Raw genomic sequence first — 8,120 nt, forward strand, 5'->3', positions numbered from 1 at the left:
TGCTTCCTTCAGCGTGGACAGCAGCTGCAGAATGGCGCCTGTTTGAATTGGCACATAAAGGACCAGCCTTGCTTTTCCATGCTTTCCTTATGTTCCAGTTAGTTCCCTCCCACCTCCACCTACGTTGTGATTAAGTGAACACCTGAGTGCTGTCCAGGCCCCTGCGTATCTGCAGGTGGTGCCTGCCACTGTCAGAGCCACAGGCTGCCACTCCTGCCTCTCGGCCCTCCCAGCCCACCCTCCCATGTGAGGAGCACCTGGGATTTGGAAGTTACTTCTGAGGGCGCTGTCCGTACCACCAAGAGTGCCTCACAAGGGCAGGGGCCTTGCTTCCTTTCTCAGAATAAGGCAGCTCTTGCTAACCAGTGTTGTGAATAGCTGTCAAGGAGTCAGCGCTCAGGAAATGGAGGATACCACTTCAGTCTTGAGGAGCTTCAGGTCCTCCTCCCTGGCCAGTGCCAGTAACCACCAAGTGTTTGTTTCATTTATTTAGGGAATGTGCCAGGAAGAGATAAGGAACTGAGCTTTTGGGCAAAATAACATGTAACTGCCAAAGAGGGGAAGCTAGGGGGCCTTTCTGCATGCTCTGCCAATCCAACATTGCCAAACAGAGCAGCCCTAGGCTCTGGTCATGATGAAGTCTGAAATAACATCCGACAAAATTACTTGTGCTACTTGTGAAAGGCAGTCATGGTTTGAAGGTTTGAATACAACAGCCAATATAAGGATATTTTACGTAGGGCATAAGCAGTTGTCTCTGCAGCATCTGCCATTGGGAAAGCACTCCAGCATGCTTTAAGTGCTGCCTTCCTGCTCTTCCCATATGATTAATGTTAGTGATTCACTGGGTACAGCATTAGGGTAAGGCAATGGCTCATGGCATTAGCCATGAGATTGGCCACAGGTATGTTTGTATCATAAACACTGATTGAATCTATTTTTGTAGCTCTTTTTGCTAGTATAAACAGTGCAAAGTAGCAGGGGTTGTATCCACTTGCTGTTAAATTTCTGGGAGACAAAGGAAAACTGTTCTGCCGGTATGAGCAGATTCTGGGAGTACTGGAGGATGCTTTTGCTGCTCCCTTCTGGTTTCTTTACCAGAAGCTGCATTTCTGCAGGAGGTTTTCTCTTCTGAAGTTTAACTTGTTTCTGCTAGTTTGCATCTGGCACATTGTTAACATGACAATGCCTTTATTGTTTGAAGGAATTGCTCTGTGATTACCTTATTACAAAATACGTGAAGTTGCACTCTACAGTTAATGTTTGCTTTATATTGCCTTGTTTGCAAAGTACACATTTCAGTGCTGATTTTACTAAGTTACAGCGCAGGATTAATTGTCTAGTGAATCAGTAAAATTACCCTTTATGGCAGCAGATGTTTGTAATGAACTGTAGAATGTTGTTATAAAACTTCACTGCTTTTTCAGTTGACTGCAAGAAATGATGGCAGATTTGAGCAATCTGTAGTGATGGCTGTTACATGTCTTGTTATGACACTCGGTTTGGTATAGTCATTTAAAAAGGACCACAACAATTTGTTCTGTATTGTCAGGAAAATAGCGAAACTGTATTCATTCATAAGAGAGGAAGATTTGGGTTTTGTCCTTGTTCATTTGTCATTCACATTGCATCAAACATACCAAAGTGTAAGGAAATGTGTTTCTGTGTGCTGATGGTGATCAAAACCATCAAAACTTGTGTCTGCTTTCGTGCTGTTGTAAAATGCAGTATGACAATACCTCTGTGTAGCTGGTGGTTGGTGTTTCGTGTCAGACCAGCTGAGACATGCAGTCTACATTGTAATGTGGGTATGGCAGCTCTCACATTTTGGTAGAGGGTAGCTGTTTGTAATCTTGCCAAGGACTTTTCCTGCAGGAAGGGTGGCACAGTAGAATTAAATCATCATTATAAAATCAGCTTTTGGCAAATCCTGAGGAAAGAGCTGTCTTTAAAACAAGTGCTGTGAAGAGCAGAACTAACGAAGTCTTGTTGCTTGTGAATGTGCTACACCTCCTGTAGCTCCACTGTCTTCTTCTATGTTCCCCTGTTGATTGACATTGTCCCCACTGGGCAGGAGACACGGCATCTTTCTGCCCATCTTTTCCTGCCGGGGGCATTACTTGTTCCTCCTTCCCAGTCACTGATCTGATCTTCACAGGGCTTGCATGAACTTAATGACCTTTGAAACTCCTCTCTCCTTGACACCTTTTCAGAACAGGTTGAAATTACTCACTGGCTTCTGAAGTCATGGGGCAGTGTAGATACTGGCCTCCCATCTCCTCTCTCTGGAAACCAAGCTGATGAATAACTTTGACCATATGCATTTTCTTCAGAAATACTCAGCATCTCTCTGCATTTTTCTACTGTGAGACAGATTTTTTTTTTTCCCTACAAGAACATCCAAGATGCCAATTAAAGCTTAGAGCAGTAAGACTTTGGCATCATTTTCCAGGCATTAAATCTCCCAGTCAGCTGTAGTCTCGGGCCTGTAAAATATCATATATGTTAATGTTGCCATTTTTAGGATGAGAGTGTTCAAAGAATTTCTTTACGGTCCATACTTAACAGATAAATTTATAAGAAACTGACATACCTGGCCATCAAAACACCATTATAGTTCTCAAATGTTAGGTGAATTAGGTGAGCTATGAAGTGAACTGTTGTTCATCTTAATTCTATGTCGTGGTTTAAGCCCAGCCGGCAACTTGGAACCACGCAGCCGCTCGCTCACTCCCCCCCTTTTCCTTCCTCCCCCCGCTCCCGGAGGGATGGGGAGGAGAATCGAAGGAATGTAACTCCCACGGGTTGAGATAACAGCTCTCCTGTCACTAAGGTATAATACAAACCACTACTGCTACCAATAATAATGATAAGAGGAATAACAAGGGAAAAGGACACAACCGCTCACCACCCGCCGACCGATACCCAGCCCGACCCGAGCAGCGATCTGGGCCTTCCGGGTAACTCCCCCCAGTTTATATACTGGGCATGACGTGCTGTGGTATGGAATACCCCTTTGGCCAGTTTGGGTCAGGTGTCCTGCCTCTGCTTCCTCCTGGCTTCCCCTCCTCTCTGGCAAAGCATGAGACTGAGAAAGTCCTTGGTCAGAGTAAACATTACTTAGCAACAACTAAAAACATCGGTGTTATCAGCATTGTTCCCAGGCTGAAAGTCAAAACCACAGCACTGCACCAGCTACTAAGAAGGAGAAAAAATGACTGCTGTAGCTGAACCCAGGACATTCTAGAAGCCAGATACTGAGCTCTTATTTATACTGGGACTCTCTCCTAATCAGCTGTTTTAAACCAAAGTGACTTCTGTAGCCATCTGTGCTTACATCGTAATTAGTTGCAGTGGAGCCTCTACAAAGTAGTCCATCTTAGCACAGGGAGATGAATTCTTCATTACAGATGGTGAATAGGAGGAAGCTTTAAGTGCATCCCCTCTGTTAACTTCAGAAGCTGCCTAAACAGCTGTCCTAAGCAAGATACCATTGGAGAGCTGTCAGCTTTGTGGTGGGGACAGCAGAGAAAGCAGGGTGTTGGTGACCCCGAGGTGTGAGCTGCTCACTGCCTTCTCCAAGGGAGGGCTGCAGTGAGGCAGCAGGACCTGCAGTTCTGCTGCTGCCTGTGCCCATCCCCAGCACTGCTGGCAGGGAAGGGGGCACTCAGGGCCAGCTCTTGGGCACCTTGTAAAAGCAAGTTCACTTCTCTTAAAATGAGAGGAAGAAGCCTGAAGCAGGGACTTCAAATTCCTTCTGCCTGTCTACCTCCCAAACAAATTCTACAGCATGATACAGCCAGGAGGATAACACTGGATATAATTATACCGGGTGACAGCAAGTATCTCAAACCTAGGAATTGGTGGCGTTTTTTTCCCTAATAAGGAAGGGGTGAAGTGTATCAACCTAAAAACTAAGTTGTCTTTATCCTGTGTGCTGCCGAAAGGCAGGGAGCCAAGATCAAGATAAAACTGGCAGACTAGGAAAAATTATGTATTTGCTCAGCAAAGCCTTGGTCTGCATGACTTCCTTGTGAGAGGTTGAAGAACAAAGGGTGGTGTGTTTCCAGTTTGAAAGCTGGGGAAAAATTTACCCTCACTTAGAAGATACCTGAGCAAATGTTGCTTGGCTCAGGGAACATCCTGCTTTTAGCCTATTTTTTACCTCAGTATTTTTTACTTGCAAGTTCTACAGTATGTCTGTGGTCTTCAGACAGGGGGTTTTTTGCAGATGTTTTCCTTGCAATAGGACTGCAGTATAATGACAGGTGAGCGTTTGGTCTGTGAGCAAAACCATCTCCTAAATGGCACAGAGTTTTGAGTAAATGGGCTTCCCAGAACAAAGTGACATCATCAGTAATGCCAGTGGCTGCTGTGTGTGATGTCACCTCAGACACTGGACCTGACCTGCTCGTTCGAGTACCAGCGCAGTTGCTTGTAATAGCGCAAGGTTGCTCTCTGAGCCAGGCAACTACCTGTGCATCATCTCCATTTTGAAGACAAGCTGGGATTTATTCCTCCTTAAGAACAGGGATCTCAAAGTGGTGTCTGTACCTGCTGCTGTTTCGGGAGTGCTGCATCCTCTTGTCCCCTTGCTCAGGAAGACTTCTGGTGGGTGAGCACCTGGCAGGGAGAGACTGAATGACACACTGAACAGGAGCAGGGGGCAGGCAAATGCGCATTTCAGCAGCTGATAACCAGATGGTCCTTCCTGTAAAGCCATTTGTAGTGAATTGTGGATAATACTGGCCGCACTGCAGTGGCTGGTGAGCTCCACAAGCGCTGGGCGAGGAGGAAAACCAGAATGCTCAGAGCAGGATTCACAGAGTGACGGTGGTGCTTTGTAGGAAGCCAGAAAGCACAAGAGTGCTTTTCATTTCCCAATATTATTGAAAATAAGGGTGAGGGGGAGAGAATGAGATGACCAGAGCAGTAGGGCAGCGCGCTATGTCACTGTACCTATCTGAGGTAACCCTCTGTGTGGGTATTACTAACCAGTTGTTGTATATTGCACTGTATCTTAAAATGCCTCATTGTTTGATTTCTGCCCCACAGCCTCATATACTTCGGGGCTGAAGAGAAAAGAAATATTTTGATTGTTGCCACCAGAGGCAGGTGAGTTGTGCCAGGGCGGGAGAAGTGGATGCTGGGGAAGGGATCACAACCATTCCCCTGTGGAGTGTTGTGGGAGCACCTCTGCTGCCTGCCCTGTGTGTGCAGGGCAGAGTCCACAAGCACTTCCAGCAGTGACTGGCCTGACCTTTGCCAGCAGGTGCTAGCTGCAGGCACGGAGGGCAGAGGAGGGGAGGGAGGCAGGAGCAGGCATCCCTGCCTCAACTGGCATGAGGCCTGGGCCGAACTGCTGCAGGGGCTGTATTCCAAGCCCCAGCAATCAGGTTGCTGTTTCTGGAGACCTTCCTTCCATTCCTGAATGGCAAGGTCACTGTAACATCTAATAGAGAGTTTCCTCTAGCCTTTTCGCTGTTGTATGAAGTCCTACAATCCTGCTCTGGCAGGGATTCCTGCAGTTTGGAAACCCACAGGTGACCAAGGGGGTTGCTCATCACATCCACCAGCAGGTCCTTCCTCGTGCACCTCTTTTAGCCTGAAATATTCTAAGCCCTTGAACTAGCAGCATGTGGAGGTGAGTGCTTGTTCCTCACTAAGAACAGCGTCACTGGTGGCACACACCAAGAACAAGTTCTGTGGGAAGCCAGTCAGTTTAGTTCCCTGTGAATGGTAAGATGTGTACAGTATGATCTAGCATGCCACTAAATGTCACAGGCCCCTCCATGCTGCATCCAACCCCCAGCACATCATCCTTTCCCACCAGCTCACTCCCAGGACTTTCAGCTCTCTTCCCCCATTCCTTGGGTGCGGGCAAGGCAAACCCAGGCAGCTGCAGAAAGGATGACTCACTGAGCTTTCCCGCTATCCCCCGTGGGTGCAGGATAACTGAGTCTTGCTTAGCAGCACCCCCATGTTGTCCTCTCCAGGGGAAGGCAAGCTGCAAAGCTCAGGTTGTCCTTGGAACTACCTGAGCACTCCCACCTACCCTGCAGGCAGCAGGCTGGACTCCCGCATCTCTGGCACCCTGGACAAGTCCCAGACATGCAGTTCTCCTCTCTGGTCATCCTTGGCAAGACAAAATGTGTATGTTGTTCCTCTCCATGGAAGGAAATTCTTTCAATAACAGCCTCCCACACAGAGCTGAAACTGAAACTGTAACCATTTCTAGAACATGAATATCTGCATACATTTGCATATCCTTATACACATATATATACACACCTAATACAGAAGTGTTGGCAGATTTCATCCCTGTGTGGGAGGCTGGCACTTTGTGAAATCATTTCACAATGTATCAAAGCTCAATAGGTAACAATTATAATAAAATATTTTATGTAGTAAAACTAAAGCTAATAGTGTTTCTTCTGCAGTTTGGTTAGTCTATAAATATTTGATATCATTTTAAAAACTGAAAAAGTTACAGGCAGATCAAGACTGGTTTAAAAGGCAAACACTAACGTCTCATCTCCACTGCTGAGGAGTTGTTTAGCCAGCGCACGTTTTTGTGGTGATGAGAGGGGAAACCTGATGGCATACACCAAACTGTAACAGAACAGTATCTGCTGGAACTGTACCCCAAATCCAGCTCAGCCAGTATCCTTCACCTGACAGAGCTATTCCCCAGTGTTTTGGCAGAGCCCACCCATAGCAGGCATTGTAGAGCAGTGGTGCGACCGTTTTCTGTTTCAGTCTTCCATTATCTCTTACACGTAGTTTTTCAGTACAGTTCTTTCAGGCCCCATGTTGCTCAAGCAGTCCTGTGTCTGGTACACAAAATAAATTGGCAAGGGACAGAACTAATACAGAAAAGTATAAATTACCTTTGGAAACAATTTAAGGAGCATTTGATCAGCTTCTCCTTTGAAATTTTTTCTTACGTTGATTTTTTAATGCTTTAATTAGTCAAGAGGACTTGTAGTGTTTCCTGAGTGGAAAAACATAGTTAATAAAAAGATAAACATCATTAAGGAAAGGAATATAGAGAATATATTTGAGATACCAGAGACCTGAGTAACTGTAACATTTCTACTGACTAATGTATGTGAGACTGGATCCAGTGTGAATAAAGAGTTTGGTTTTTTTCCCTTATTGTAAATATTCAACTGAAGCCACAAGAAGGCACATTGGGTATTTCTTATATGTAATAACAGCACCATTCTCTGCCTCTGCTCCTCTCTGGTGACACCCCACCTGCTGTTCTGCATTCAGCTCCGGGGCTTCCAACACAAGCAGGACATGGACCTTTTGGAGCGAGTCCAGAGGATGGCCATGAAGATGATCAGAGGGCTGGAGCACCTCTCCTATGGGGACAGACTGAGAGAGCTGGGCTTGTTCAGCCTGGAGAAGAGAAGGCTCTGGGGAAACCTTAGAGCAGCCTTCCAGTACATAGAGGCGGGCTACAAGAAGTCTGGGGAGGGACTTTTTACAAGGACATATAGGAAATGGCTTTAAACTGACAGAGGGGAGATTCAGATTAGACATTAGGAAGAAATTCTTCACTGTGAGGGTGCTGAGGCGCTGGCACAGGTTGCCCAGAGAAGCTGTGGCTGCCTCATCCCTGGCAGTGTTCAAGGCCAGGTTGGACACAGGGGCTTGGAGCAACCTGGTCTAGTGGAAGGTGTCCCTGCCCTTGGCAGGGGGGTTGGAACTAGATGAGCTTTAAGGTACCTTCCAACCCAAACCACTCTGTGATTCTGTGATTACGCTTTTACAATAATGGCAGAAGAAAATTTGAAATGTTGTCAGATGCAGGTTTACTTCTCAGTGGAGAAATCTCTGATGATGTCAAGTCTTTTGCTTAGTTCTGTTTTCAGGATACATACGTAGGTGAATCCTCTCTTTTGCGTATTCACATGACATTCAATCCCACTCGTATATTATTTAATTACTTTTATTTCCACCTGAAATTCTAATATGAACAGCACCTTATTTCCATGATCTGTATCCTGCCTTTTAGTTGCATGTGCCAAAACAGGAGGTTGAAGGACCACGTCATTCTTGGTTTCTGCCCAGGTATGCAGTGTCTGCTGTATCCCTGACATTAAAAAACA

The sequence above is a fragment of the Nestor notabilis genome, unplaced genomic scaffold, assembly GCF_000696875.1.
Source record: "Nestor notabilis isolate BGI_N333 unplaced genomic scaffold, ASM69687v1 scaffold12432, whole genome shotgun sequence".
Classification (NCBI taxonomy): Eukaryota; Metazoa; Chordata; class Aves; order Psittaciformes; family Psittacidae; genus Nestor; species Nestor notabilis.